The following is a 13,219-nucleotide window of genomic DNA, read 5'->3' as shown; positions in this document are numbered from 1 at the left end:
CATGGCGGGCAGCATCACGCACTACCAGGCTATATCTCAAACAATCTACCATGGTTCATAATATGGTAGGTAGCTTCATTCACTACTTGGCTATGTATCATAATGCACTGTGGCTTATAACATGGCGGGCAGCATCATCCACTTCCAGGCTATATATATCAAATAATGCACCATGGTTCATAATATGGTGGGTAGCATCATCCACTACCAGGCTATGTATCATATCATCATGCACCATACTTCATAACATGACGGTTAGCATCATCCACTACCAGGCTATGTACGTGTTATCTGTTATGGCTACTCGCGTATACACATGAAAGTGATAGTCAACCGAAACTTATGGACATATAAGGCAATGTATCACGAAAGCATGTTTAAACATCACTTTCCACGTTGTTGAAGGCATTCTTAGACTTAGACATGCTTGTCAATTGACACCATTTCATCTAGGAGCTGAGCATATAGTGGAGATTTCCCTTACTTTTATTTTTCATTTTTCTTAAAAGGAGCTGGTCCCAATGTTGGGGAAACGGATCTGGCCATTTGTTTTGTTCTCCGTCGAATGTTTGACTCACCTCTGCACCCTCTGTTGACTGTATTGTCCATTTTTTTAGTGTACATAGAGTGTGTTTTTTATATTTTCACCGAAGATCCGACCGGATTTGACTGTATTCTCTATTTTTTTAGTATACTTAGAGTGTATATTTTGTATTTGCTTGTATTTCTGTATTTCGAAGAAGAAAATATGTATTTGAATAATCAAATATAGTGAATATTCCAAGTATAGAGCCTATTTTTTTTGTGTAAATATAGGAAAAATTGTTTTGTGTTTTTTTAATGATAAATTAGATTAAATAAAAAAGAAAATGGTTGGAGTCGTTGAGATCGTGTCACGTGTCCCTATTAAATGGAGCCGTTAGACGCGGGGGTATATATGACCAAAACGCTTACGGCGGGGGTATATATCGTTGAAAAAACAAAACGGGGGATGCGCACAACTATTTGGGGATAGTTCAGGGGTATATATGACCCTTTGCCGTAAAAAAAAATGGATTTATTAAGCAATTTTGATTTTGAATTGGTGAAGTTCTCAAGGCCCATCCTAAATAAGCATACAAAAGGTTGAGACTTTGGCCTAAACGGACATCTGGAAGGTTGAGACTTACGCCCAACAATACTTGTGTCCCGCCAATTCACCTCAATGCATTTTTAGTCCACCTCGCCAAGAGCTTGTCCACAGCTGACGCCCAAAAACACATATGAAAATGCTAAGTATAACCTCTTTATTTTCAATGTCCTCTTGAATACATCATGTAGTTCAATATTCTCTTATAATTTTGAAGAGGATAAGACATCTAAGCTTATAACCAGATCAAATATATTCCTCAACGGAAATGCCTATACAAGATGACAGATCTACTAGTAAAGGAAGGAGCTAAGAAGTACTTTTTGATAAATTTGTGTATCTAGCAATCTCTTTTTTGTTTGCTGATAAAATTGTTATGACAGACAATTTATGAACAACTTTAGTACTTTTTTTCAAGTAAACTTCGAAATTACTAGGTTACAAGGACATAATGTCTATGGTAACACTGTACTTTGTTATGATGCATATTAATTAGTAATATTACTATTGTTTGAAACCTAAAAAGTAAATCAGGCTAAAGGTTCGAAGAAATTATATAGACCCTTCTTGTTCAAATTAATCTAACCATGTATTTTGAAGCAACGAGCTTTGTGATATAATATGATTAGAAAAATAAACAGGTTAACAGTTTACATATACTTAACATAGTTTAAAGATAAAATTACTTCAGTAAATCATCTTCAAAATCATTTCAACAAAACTATTTTGGCATTTTGAATTTTGTTTTCTTTTTTCCCAAATATTTGTCTTTCTAAAAAAAAGGTAGATAACATTGGTGGTTTTCATTTCTAAGCTTCAACATTAGCCTTCCAATGAATTGATTTATCTTATATAATAAATGCACACATACATATACATAATGTGTGTGTGTCTAAATTCTTTTTAAAAAATAGGTTTTTTCTTTAAGAAGTTAATAAATATAGAAAATGCAAATTAAAATAAAATAAAGAGAAAAACCTAATGAAGTGCGAGAACAACTATAACATCGATCAATCACTAGATAGCATCACAAGACCAATAATCATGACACTTGGAGTAAAAATAAAAAGAGAAATATAGAATGACAAATGCTATTTTTAAAACAGACTTAATTATTCAATATAGGAAAATTGAAGGTAAGATCCCAGGTCTTCCCCCTTACACTAAAAGTGTACAATTTTTCATATTCAATAAATTGATAGGGTTCTCACTACAACACAAAGCATCTATTGCTACAGAATACGCTGTAGCTAAAGATGAAATTTTCCGTGGCTAAACACTTTAGCCACGTTTTTTTGTTCCGTAGCATTCGTAGAAAAATGTAGCGTAGCTAAAAGTTAGCTACAAACTTTACATGATCCGTGGCTAAGCACTTGTACTAATTGCTACGAGTTTTTTTTGTGTTGTAGCTGCGAAGATAGAAAATTCCTGCCACGGAAAATATACTCATAGCAAGCAACTTTAATCTTTTGCCACGACAAACAAAATTTGTAGTTGTCTTCATACTGTAGCCACAAGGTATTTTATTGTAGCAAAATATTTAATTTGTTTGCCACCAAACTCAAATTTGATGGCTATTTCTATAGCTTAGTTTCGTGGCACACTACTAAAAAAAGCGGCATTTTCGACCAAAATATTTCGACCACAAGTGGTCAAAATTTGCAGAATTTAATTTTTATTAAACTTTTTATAGGATTTCGACCACACTGGGTCGATTTTTTAACTGGAAAAGTGAATTTCGACCACGTGTGGTCGAAATTAATTTTTGTACAAATAATAAATGGAAAAAAAATATTTTATACATAATTAAATTATATAAATATAAAACAATTAATTAAAAAATAAAAATAAAAAACAAATTTCGACCGCATGTGGTCGAAAATTTGAACAGATTTTTTTTAGTCCCCATTGGGTCTCTTTTCGTTTTATTTTTGCTCCTTCTCTTTCTCTCTATTTCCTCTCTCCCTCTCCTCTCTCTACGCCTCCCCCCACCCGACTGCCCCACCACCCGTCGACGCTTAACTCGCAGCCACCTCCTTTCCCGACCAGCAGCGTCTCCACTGCCGTTTTCGAGCAGCAGGTATTTGTTTTTTTCAATCTCATGAATACAAGCCCTAAATTGAAGTAGTTCTCAAGAATGTATTTTAATACCATGTTATTAGTTGCATTTCCTTCCATATTTAATAGGTTTGATAACTTTTCTTTGTTGAATCTGTGGTTGATTTCAAATTATTTTGTATAGGATAGCTCAAATTTGGTGTTTAAAAAAGTGAATAAATTTGCCCCCTTTTGAGTTTTTTTGACAATACATTCAATATTGGGACAACTTTAAAACTGGTAAATGCATAAATGTTTTCTTTACTTATATATACACGTTGATCTGTGGTTGATTCATCATTTCTGGACTCTGATAAGCATCTTTTCTGCTTTAGTTTCATCGATCGTTGCATGTAAAATGATTTTGTATAGGATAGCTTAAAGTTGGCATCAAAAAAAAAAAACAAAAAAAAAGGAGTGAATAAATTGCCAACTTTCGAATTTTTTGACAATATTTTTTTTATAACCGTGGTGTCCCGGCCAGCTTGTATTTCAATACCATGTTGTTAGTTGCATTACCTTCTATATTTAGTAGATTTGATAACCTTTTTTTAAATCCCAGTAGTTGTTCTAGGGTTTATACCATGTTATTTTTTTAGGGTTTTGAATTGAAATTGAATGAAATATTGAAATTAAATTGGGCACCTTTATAAAACATAGATTGTTTAACTATGATGAATTCGGATGCCTTACATTGGCGTTAGGCATAATGAATAAGAGGTTCATATGTTTTCCTCTCTGTTATTTTCCTTTTTTGCAGTTAGTGTGAGCGAAGTTGAAGCATTATTTGAGCTGTTCAAGAATATTAGCAGTTCCGTAATAGATGACGGGCTAATAAGCAAGGTAGTCTTCCCTTAATTGCCCAAACATACTCTTACTGGCTTTCAATGTGGGGTTGTGACTTCCTGCTGCATCATTCCAGATGGATTGGTTCATGAGTTAGTGCAATACTAGGCTAAGTTCTGCGTCTTTCACCTGCATCTTTTTGAGTTTCCTTGTTCTCCTTTGACCTTTTGTTGAAATCATAAGTTAGTTATACTTTATTTAAATGATTGAAAGGGATGGAAACTTGAAACCTTACTGGAAGTATCTCAAATCATGACATTTGGTAGGCGTTGGGAAACTTTCCTTGACTCAGCTACAACAGGAATCATAATTGTCTTTTCTGATGGTTACTCGATCATGGGATGAAATGATACATTCATTGCATTCATGATATGTTTCTGATTCTCCATTTTTTCTTGTTTAGCTTTGCAAAAGCTTTTGTTTAGCTTATCGAAAGCTTGCAAGGAGTTACTATTGTGAACAAGTGAGTATGATCCCTGAAATCCTATAATGTGATGCTTTTTTTTGCTGTGGTGTTATTGTTGAAAGATGGTATAAAATTATTTGGCTTTTCTCTATCTTTAAATTACTTCTGTATTTTGGTAAAAGCCATAATGGTTACCTACTCAAGATCAAATGATTGCATTCTTCTGCTGATTTTTCTTGTACTTCCTGGAAATATGAGATGTGCTGCTTTCTACTATGATCTTATTGTGAAATATGATGTCGAGTAGTACATAGTTAGCTTCTCTAGATTTAAATTTTCTTTTGTATCTTGTTGTACCTGCTCAAGATTAGATGGTTGGCCTCTTTACTAATTTTCATTTTTTCTTCTTTTGTGTGGAGAATAATAGTAGAAAGTGAAGGTTATGGGGGGAAGATGGATGAAGATTTTGGAGTGGACATGTGAAACTGTGAATTTACCATGTTATTAGCATATCTTCTTTAGAAAGAAAACTTAATCGAGTTTATATTTTTATTTTCGAGTGGATAAATAATGAAAATACTGCAAGGTGCTGACACGAGGAATTGCCATGGTATTTTCTCACCTTCTTTGAAAAGCCACGTTATTTGAGTCCTTACAACAACTCTTTACATTTCTGTACATGTAAATATGTTTTATTAACAAGTTTTTTACCATAAAGTTTGTGTGCTTTCTGTGGTATGTTTGAAATACATGAAAATTATCAGAACATCTTCATATGATTTCATTCATGAATTCTATGAGTTATTCTTTTAATTAGTAAAAAGGAAAAGGGGGAGGGGTGAGGGGGAGGGGGGAGGGGGGTGGCTGCACTAACAATTGACTGATTACCAAAGAAATGGCAAAACATCTTCTTCTTTTTTCCCACTATGGAGCATTTTACTGGAAAGGTCACACCAGCTATTGAAAAGTATTCTCTAAGAATAGACATAAGATGGTTGGGATAGCTATTAAGTGTTTATTAGTTGAAACTCACAAGCTTTAGTTTCCTATGGACATATATAAGTATATATTAACATGGAAGATGAATTGTCATTGTTAATCAATTTTGCAAGCACTTCTTATGGCATTTAATTTTTTTACAATAGGTTTTGTCGACTGATGTGAAATGTTCCATATGTGATAAATATGGGGAGGCTGGTCTTAAAGAAGCTGGCATGGGTATGGGGTGAGACTTTCTTACTGTATAAGAAAATATAGCAATAGTTTCAGAGGGTTATCATACCTATATAAGGCACTTTAATAATAGTTTCAGAGGGTTCTTTTCATTAGATAATTTCATAATTATCTAATGAAAAGAATGAACAACAGAAGATGCATTGGCTAAAAAAATCATTTGTATCTTGTTAATTGTTTCTTATACAATTTTAGTTATCATATTCAAATTTGTAGGATAAACTATAGTTAGCTACATAAATCTATTGATGTTCACCTTATCTACTCTTCTTTTTCCTATTTCTATCCTTTTTTCTATATGGAGCTTCTACAGACCATATTTTGCAGGCCTATTAAAATTACCAAAATATGTGGTGTCAAGTGTTTCACAATTTGTCGAAGAGACAAATCCTAAATACCAGATTTTGTCCTTGTAGGTCAGTTCAAGAGGTAATCCACTTTACAATTTCAGATATTCTATGTTTTACTTGCACCTATGTTTTTTGGGTTCTTAATCTCAGTGATTAAACATTTATCAGCTATGTTTCTTAGGTTCTTTATCTCAGTAATTTAACATTTCTAAATGTTCATACTAATTTCAAACTCACCCTTACAAGTATCGTGAGCATGTTTATTATATATATATATATTCTTGAACAAAATTACGGTAGAAGAAAAAAAGACTCTTGGCTGAGTTCTCTCTGTCCTAAAATTGGATGTTCATATTTTTTAGGACTGAACTGTTATGATGAGATCGGGTCGCAACTAAAAATATGAAACAACATTGGTGAAGAGTATTGCTTTTCTTGGTATAGGTATGTAAACATTCAATTTGGCATTGATGGAATACATTCCTTTTCTTGGTATAATACATATTGTTGCTCTTGAACAGAAGACAAATAAAACTAACATTTTAAATTTTTTGATTGTGAGAATAATAGAAGCGATCCAAGAGTTTGATGCTTCGTTGTATTCTTTTAATTGGTCTTTAATATTTATTCTACATTTAGTTGTATTTCTTGGTTTAAGCTGGCATAACTAAGATGAGAGAAAAATTTGGAATTTATTCTTTGATAGTGAAGGTAAAGGTATGCTGTGACAACCCAAACTGCAAATTCTTTGAATGTAAGAGCTGTAAAATTGAATTAAAATAGAGGGAAATGATGGAAGGATTCTTAATTGTGGTTGGTTTGTTGCCCAAGAATAGTGTATGGGAGATGGCCATTTACAAAAGCATTTACTGATCATTACCATTCCAATTTTAGTAACTAGTAAATGTATTTCAACGTGCAGACATTTTTGGAAGCAGATTCAAATCGGGACGGAAAGATTGACAAATCTGAATGGCACAATTTTGTGGGCCGAAATCCTTCATTATTAAAGATAATGACTCTTTCGTATCTAAGGTATCATGTTTTGATATTGATGTGTGGTGAACTTTAATATATTAGACATAAGATGTTGTTTTCTGATGAGATTTTTCTTTTTTCTTGATTCTAAGGAGTATGAAGCTATGAAGCATCAAGTTGCTCAGCTAACAAGAACACTTAATTCCTCGGAGGCTAGGATGTTGGGTATGCAAACCCAAATTAATAGTTTATGATGGATATGTTTAAATGGATATGTATATTATCTTTAAGGGTTTGAATGTAGTTTTAGTTCGAATTAGAAGTACTTTTAAGTTTATAATGTTTAAGTGTTTGAATGATGTTTATGATGTTTAAGTGTTTGAATGTAGTTTATGATGTTTAAGTGTTTGAATGTAGTTTTAATTTTAAGTACTTTGAGGTTGAATTTGATTGTTTATAAGTGTTTGAATGGACAATGTTTAAGTGTTCAAGTGTTTGAACATTGTTTATGGTTGTTGTGTTGCATTGTTGATGAAATGGATGGCTGTTTGGTTGATGAATTTGATTATTTGGAAATTGGCAGGTGGGCTGCCAAAAGCTGGCAAATGCTGGAAAAAATATTCCAGATTTTCGACCACAGGTGGTCGAAATCAGCCCAGATATTTCACAATTTCGACCACATGAGGTCAAAAAAAACGAAAATAAAAATTCAATTTCGACCACATGTGGTTGAAATTTAGCAAGATTCTTGCCAGATTTCGACCACATGTGGTCGAAATTCTGGGCCCATTTTACAATTTCGACCACATGTAGTCGAAATTGAATTTTTATTTTCTTTTTATAATTAAATATAAATAATGTTTTCGACCACACGTAGTCGAAAAAGTTAAATATAATTTAATATAAAAATAATTTTTTCAACCACATGTGGTCGAAAACAATTTTTCCCTTAATTTCGGTAGAATGTGATTTCGACCAAGTTGTTATCGACCTACGCGTGGTCGAAAAATTGGTCGAAATAAAGGCTTTTTCGACCTCGTGTGGTCGAAATTTTTGGTCGAAAATCTCTGTTTTTTTAGTAGTGGCAATAGCAGTCATATTTAGTTACGAACCAAACAATTCATAGCTATGAGTTAAAGTATTTGCCACAAATATTATCATATTGTAGCTATGAAGCCGCACCTTTAGCTATGAAATAAATAGCATTATAGCTAAAAAGAACCATCATTTGCTACGAAAATTGTAAATTTGTAGCAATGTTAGGAGTATATGTCTAGCTACGAACTCAAAAGTTCATAGCTAAAAGTGTATACTTTTTGTCACGAGAGACAAAATTGTAGCAAAAGATTTTTTTCGTTTGCTACGGAAATAAAAATGTGCATCCATATTCTCATTTGCGTGGCAATTATATGTACGTTTAGCTACTAATTGAAATATTTGCCATGACATTGTTAGCCATAGAATATAGCTGAGAATTCATTTTCAACATGAAATTTATAGACAATATCGTAGCAATATATCTTCAATCGTGTAATAAATGCAATATATTAGAAAAAAGATGTAACAAAGGTTCAACAATGTCATCCAAAATAGTGAAACATCACTTTATTCAAACATATCAATATACTTTTGCAAGAGAAAAAATAATTCTTCATGTCCCCATCGATTTTGATGCTTCCATACTACTCCGCAAGCTGCAATAACAATTAAGAAAACAAATAAAAAATGATACAATAAAGTATTCGTTTAAAAATTAAGCTTTGTTTCTTAATATGAATATTTTATAAAGAGATCACATATTTATTGGATTAGTAATATTAAAATATAAAAATAAGCTACTTACGGATAGATTTGCATCATTTGATTGTCGGCCTTGAGCTGCAACCAACATTTGAAATTTTGCTGCCCATTGTTTCTCCAACTTTGCTATCCTATTATCCGTTTCTTTCTTCATTTCTTCAATTTGATCCTTAGCTTCCCTTATTTTCTCCTTAGCCTCCCTTTTAACTTCTTCCACACGCTCGTTCGATTCTTTTCTTGTCGATTCTAATTGCTTTATGAGTTGTACCTTCATTGGTCTACCCCCGAAATATTCACTAATATTTTTTCCTGGGCCATATGCACGAAGATATCCATTTTTTTCTGCCCCAAGTACTTTTTCGAAGATATCATCATCATTTAAAGAAATTTCTCCTTTTTCTTGCTGCTTTTTAAATTGGCCAAATTGATCATACAATCAAAAAAAGTCAATCAAAACATCTATGCAAATATATATTTTAAGGAGATAAAGAGGAAAGCCAACACGTTGAAATTACAATAGCATCTTGTTGAAAAGCATCAACTTGTTTTCCTTTTTTTCTCTTGCGAGATTCCATGAAAACTCCAACACGAGAAGGAGTTTTTCCATCTTTTTTCTCCGCCTGTGAAAATAATAATCATTATCATTAGTTAAATTTCGATAATGAAATATGATTTTTCTAACTTTGTTCTAAATATTATATGTGTACCATTTCGTGTCTAAGTCTTGCATAGCTTTTAGTTCCAATATATGGAGGCAATGAACGTTTCGATCTATTCGTCTTGTTCTGCATGCTTTTTTTCTGAACAAAAGTTGATAAACAAACAATAATTAATATTAGTTTCTATACCACAAAATAATTTAAAAAACAGTAAACTAATTAATTCAAATACCTGAAAGTCAGCATCACTCCAAAGGTTGACCAAATATTTCCATTCATCAGCGTTAACAAGTTTAGGCTTGTTTCGCAAGCGAAGTTGATAAGTTGTCTTCGAATCGAAATACCTGCTTTTCATCTTGTGCCTATAACCTCTGTAGATGTCACTCATATGACCAATAATTGCGCCTTTTCTTCCCTCAGAAACATCGAAATTAAATTTTTCCTATAAAAAAAAATACAATTTTAGTAATCTCTGGGAACACCATATAGACTTACCTCTGGGATTCGCTAATATTATGTCATAAACATTCCTTGCTTTTAGAACTGTCGGCTTTGCCAATTTGCCAAATGTTTATCAAGTGTATGTTATACTTGCGAAATCATTCAACTATCCTGCTCTACTGCAATTCTACTTCTCACCACACATGAGGATATAGCAAATATCATTTTCATTGTTGAATCAGTAAAACATTCAACAACAACGAACATGGCAACTAATAAGGGGCATGTTCTAACAACTATCAACCATAAAAAATTAAAGAAGAAATATAAATTTTATTTCCTACCAAGATGATGTCCCGCATATGGTCGATCTTTTCTTCCTCAATCTCTTTCCAACCACTTACTTTTAAGGGGCAACAAATTTGATTTCTAACTGTTTGCCCCAAAAACCAAGTAAATTGAGTTGCATTCTTGCCAATAGCTTGATCATCATCATCAAATTCTACAGGCAATTTTTCACCCTCCAATAAGTTGATTATTTTTATGCATCGGGTAGGCCCTCTAGTTTTTCTTTTCACAACGTTTGAGCCTAAAATTGAAGATTAAATAGATAACGTCAAGTAAAAATATTGACAGAAGCAAAAAAAATCAATAAAAAATAAAAGGTACCTGTTGAATTTGCTGATTCGAGCTCTTCCACAACTACTTCATTTACCTCTTCTGATGCATTTTCGCTAGAACTATTTTCTTCGGTACTCATAAAAATATCACAATCTTTTGATAGCGCATAAATCTCGATAGACTTCTCCTTATGCCTTTTATAACTAACTAGCATGTTCCTAACATCCGAATCATCACGACATTCGACTAACCCTTCGTAATCACTAACAACTCTATCACCTCTAAGATAAAAGAACTTATCTCCCTCAAAAACATCGAAGTTACAATTCTTTTTTAAATCAGCCAATAAATCAAAGTAACTAATAAAATCAATGTCCATGTTTGTTTTTATCAAATTCCCGTTTACATATTTTCTAGAAGGCGAGAATACAAAATAACCACCATAATGGTAGCTAATTTCAATCTCACTTAGCGTGTCCACACTTCTATATATGATTAAACAAAACGCAAATTCATCTAATTGAAAGGAATAATAATAATAATGAATTCAATTTGTACCCGGATAAACAAGTTCTTCCACATGTTGTGTGGGCAAATTTTCTTTAACCGGCGCTGTTTGAGCACTTTTAGGAGGTTCCATATTACCATTATCAGTCAATCGACTAGTTTTTTTCCGAAGACCATTCCTACCCATGTCTGGCTGTAAACAAAATTTTGTTAGGCGCAAAAATACTTTGAAGTTTCAGCAAATAATTTCAATGGTAATATGTTTACACTTTGAAGTTCCAGCAAATAATTTCCGGGTGGTCGGATATCAATTTCAATCTCACGTCCCCCACAAACCCATACTTTTTCTTCTATATATTATGGCATATTAAAGACCAAGACATGTTTGTGAGCAGACCCAATGCACCATAGCAGTTATCACCAATTACCACATAAAAAGAATATCAATGGCGGCTTCACATGGATTAAAGAGAATAGCAATGGCGGCGGCGTCACATGGATTAAATCATTATGGTTGTTTAAATCATAAGGAAAAAGAAACCAACAAAGAAAAGGATATTTTTTTTCGATTCGTCATGTGTTAATACGACTTACATTGATGGAGGACTTTGTGATCTTACTTCCAAAGGATCGTATTAACTTGATTCGAAAGATGGATGGTTATTATTACCAGATGAGACTATTAATCTACTACTCTAGATTCAAAATTGATAGAGACGACGAAAGCTATGACTTAGATTTCTTTCTGTAATCTGTTGCCTACATATTATGCTATGGAATCATTATTTTCACTTGAAAGAAAAAAACAAAGAAAAGTATATACAATTACCTTACTGTGCCTTGAAAACAAAAGTTGAAACTAGGAAAATTGGAGATGGAGAAGTGACGTGATTTTTTTTTTCTATCTCTAAAGTGCTTAATCTTTTAGGGTTTTGGGGTCTGTAATAAAAAAAAAAGAAATCTATAATTTAGGCATAAAAATTAAGAGGGAAATAATTTGGAGGGAACTTTTTTGTTTTTGTTTTTGTTTTTGTTTTCAAAATTTCACCACAACTCTTTTAATTTTTAATTTCGTAAATTAGAGAAAATTATTGTGAATTCATCATGTTTCCCTTATAATAGACAGAACACTTAAAAAAACGTTAGCTAAAAATTTTCTTAATAAAAAATATATTGTTGTTTAGACACAATTGTCTATTTATTTAAATACTATTTTAAACTTACAATTACAATAAAATCTCGTTAAAGTAAGTCAAATCGAACTAAATATGAGCATCTAATCGATAAAGTTAATGTTCCAAATTCCAATAATAGAGTTAATGTTAAATTGAATTAAATAGGACGATCAACACCTAATTACACTAGATCGATAAAGTATTGTCTTGATCGAACAGGTCTGACTCAATAATAATTCTCGAAGCACTGTCAAGATGAACTCGAGTGAGACCATCCCACAACCACCCAAACAAAAATTTAAAACTCTTTTTAAAAAAAAAAATTAAACTCTTTTTTTTTTAAGGGGCTAACGAAAATATTTCCCAAATTTGGAATTGCCATGGAGGGGGGGGGGGGGGGGGGGGGGGGTGATGTAAAAAATCAAAGAAAAAATTAGTTCTTTTCGAGGGTGGGCACGCGGTGGGGGGGTTGGTGTGGTGCAGGTTGGTAGGAATGGTTGGTAGAATGTCATTTGCAGGATTGGTTTCCTTACTTTCATTAGGGAAGTCATTTTCCTCGTTCTTAAAAAACTTGTTTTCTTAGAGAAAATATTTCCCAAATTTGGGGGGAAGGGTGGTGTTGTGGGTGGGGTGAGTTGGGTGGTGGGGGAGTTTGGTGGTGGGAATGGTTGGTAGAATGCCACTTGTAGGACTTGGTTTTACTACTTTCTTTAGGGAATGATGCATGTATATGCATCGAACGATGAACAACTCTAATTACACTAAAATGTATTATTTCGAGTCAAATAACAATTTTTGGAGTACATTAGTATGAAGCTTGAGCTGGATTTAGATAATATTTAGATATTATCTATTTAAATATTTAAAACTTACACTTACAAGTATGGTTGTGTAAAGTTAAATCGAATTGAACTATATATGAACATTTAATTACATTAGATCGATAAAGATATTATTCCTAGAACAGAGGTCCGAGT

The 13,219-nt window shown here is 32.7% G+C and overlaps 1 long non-coding RNA gene across 5 annotated transcripts; it reads left to right on the top strand.

The window, feature by feature from the left end:
• The first annotated feature begins 2,812 nt into the window (after window positions 1-2,812).
• On the top strand, window positions 2,813-7,548 carry LOC132603056 (uncharacterized). 5 transcript variants are annotated; one of them, XR_009567975.1, is made up of 7 exons: window positions 2,813-3,209; window positions 3,987-4,069; window positions 4,909-5,088; window positions 5,624-6,140; window positions 6,424-6,505; window positions 6,984-7,096; window positions 7,192-7,548. It is a non-coding gene; the product is annotated as an uncharacterized LOC132603056 (long non-coding RNA). The 5 variants fall into 5 exon arrangements; XR_009567974.1 differs by having other exon boundaries at window positions 4,906-5,088; XR_009567972.1 differs by lacking the exon at window positions 4,909-5,088 and adding an exon at window positions 4,476-4,535 and having other exon boundaries at window positions 2,818-3,209.
• The last annotated feature ends 5,671 nt before the right edge of the window (window positions 7,549-13,219 follow it).

Source organism: Lycium barbarum, chromosome 7 (assembly GCF_019175385.1).
Source record: "Lycium barbarum isolate Lr01 chromosome 7, ASM1917538v2, whole genome shotgun sequence".
Taxonomy (NCBI): Eukaryota; Viridiplantae; Streptophyta; class Magnoliopsida; order Solanales; family Solanaceae; genus Lycium; species Lycium barbarum.
The sequence above is the reverse complement of the archived record's forward strand: the minus strand, read 5'-3'. Positions and strand labels throughout refer to the sequence as shown.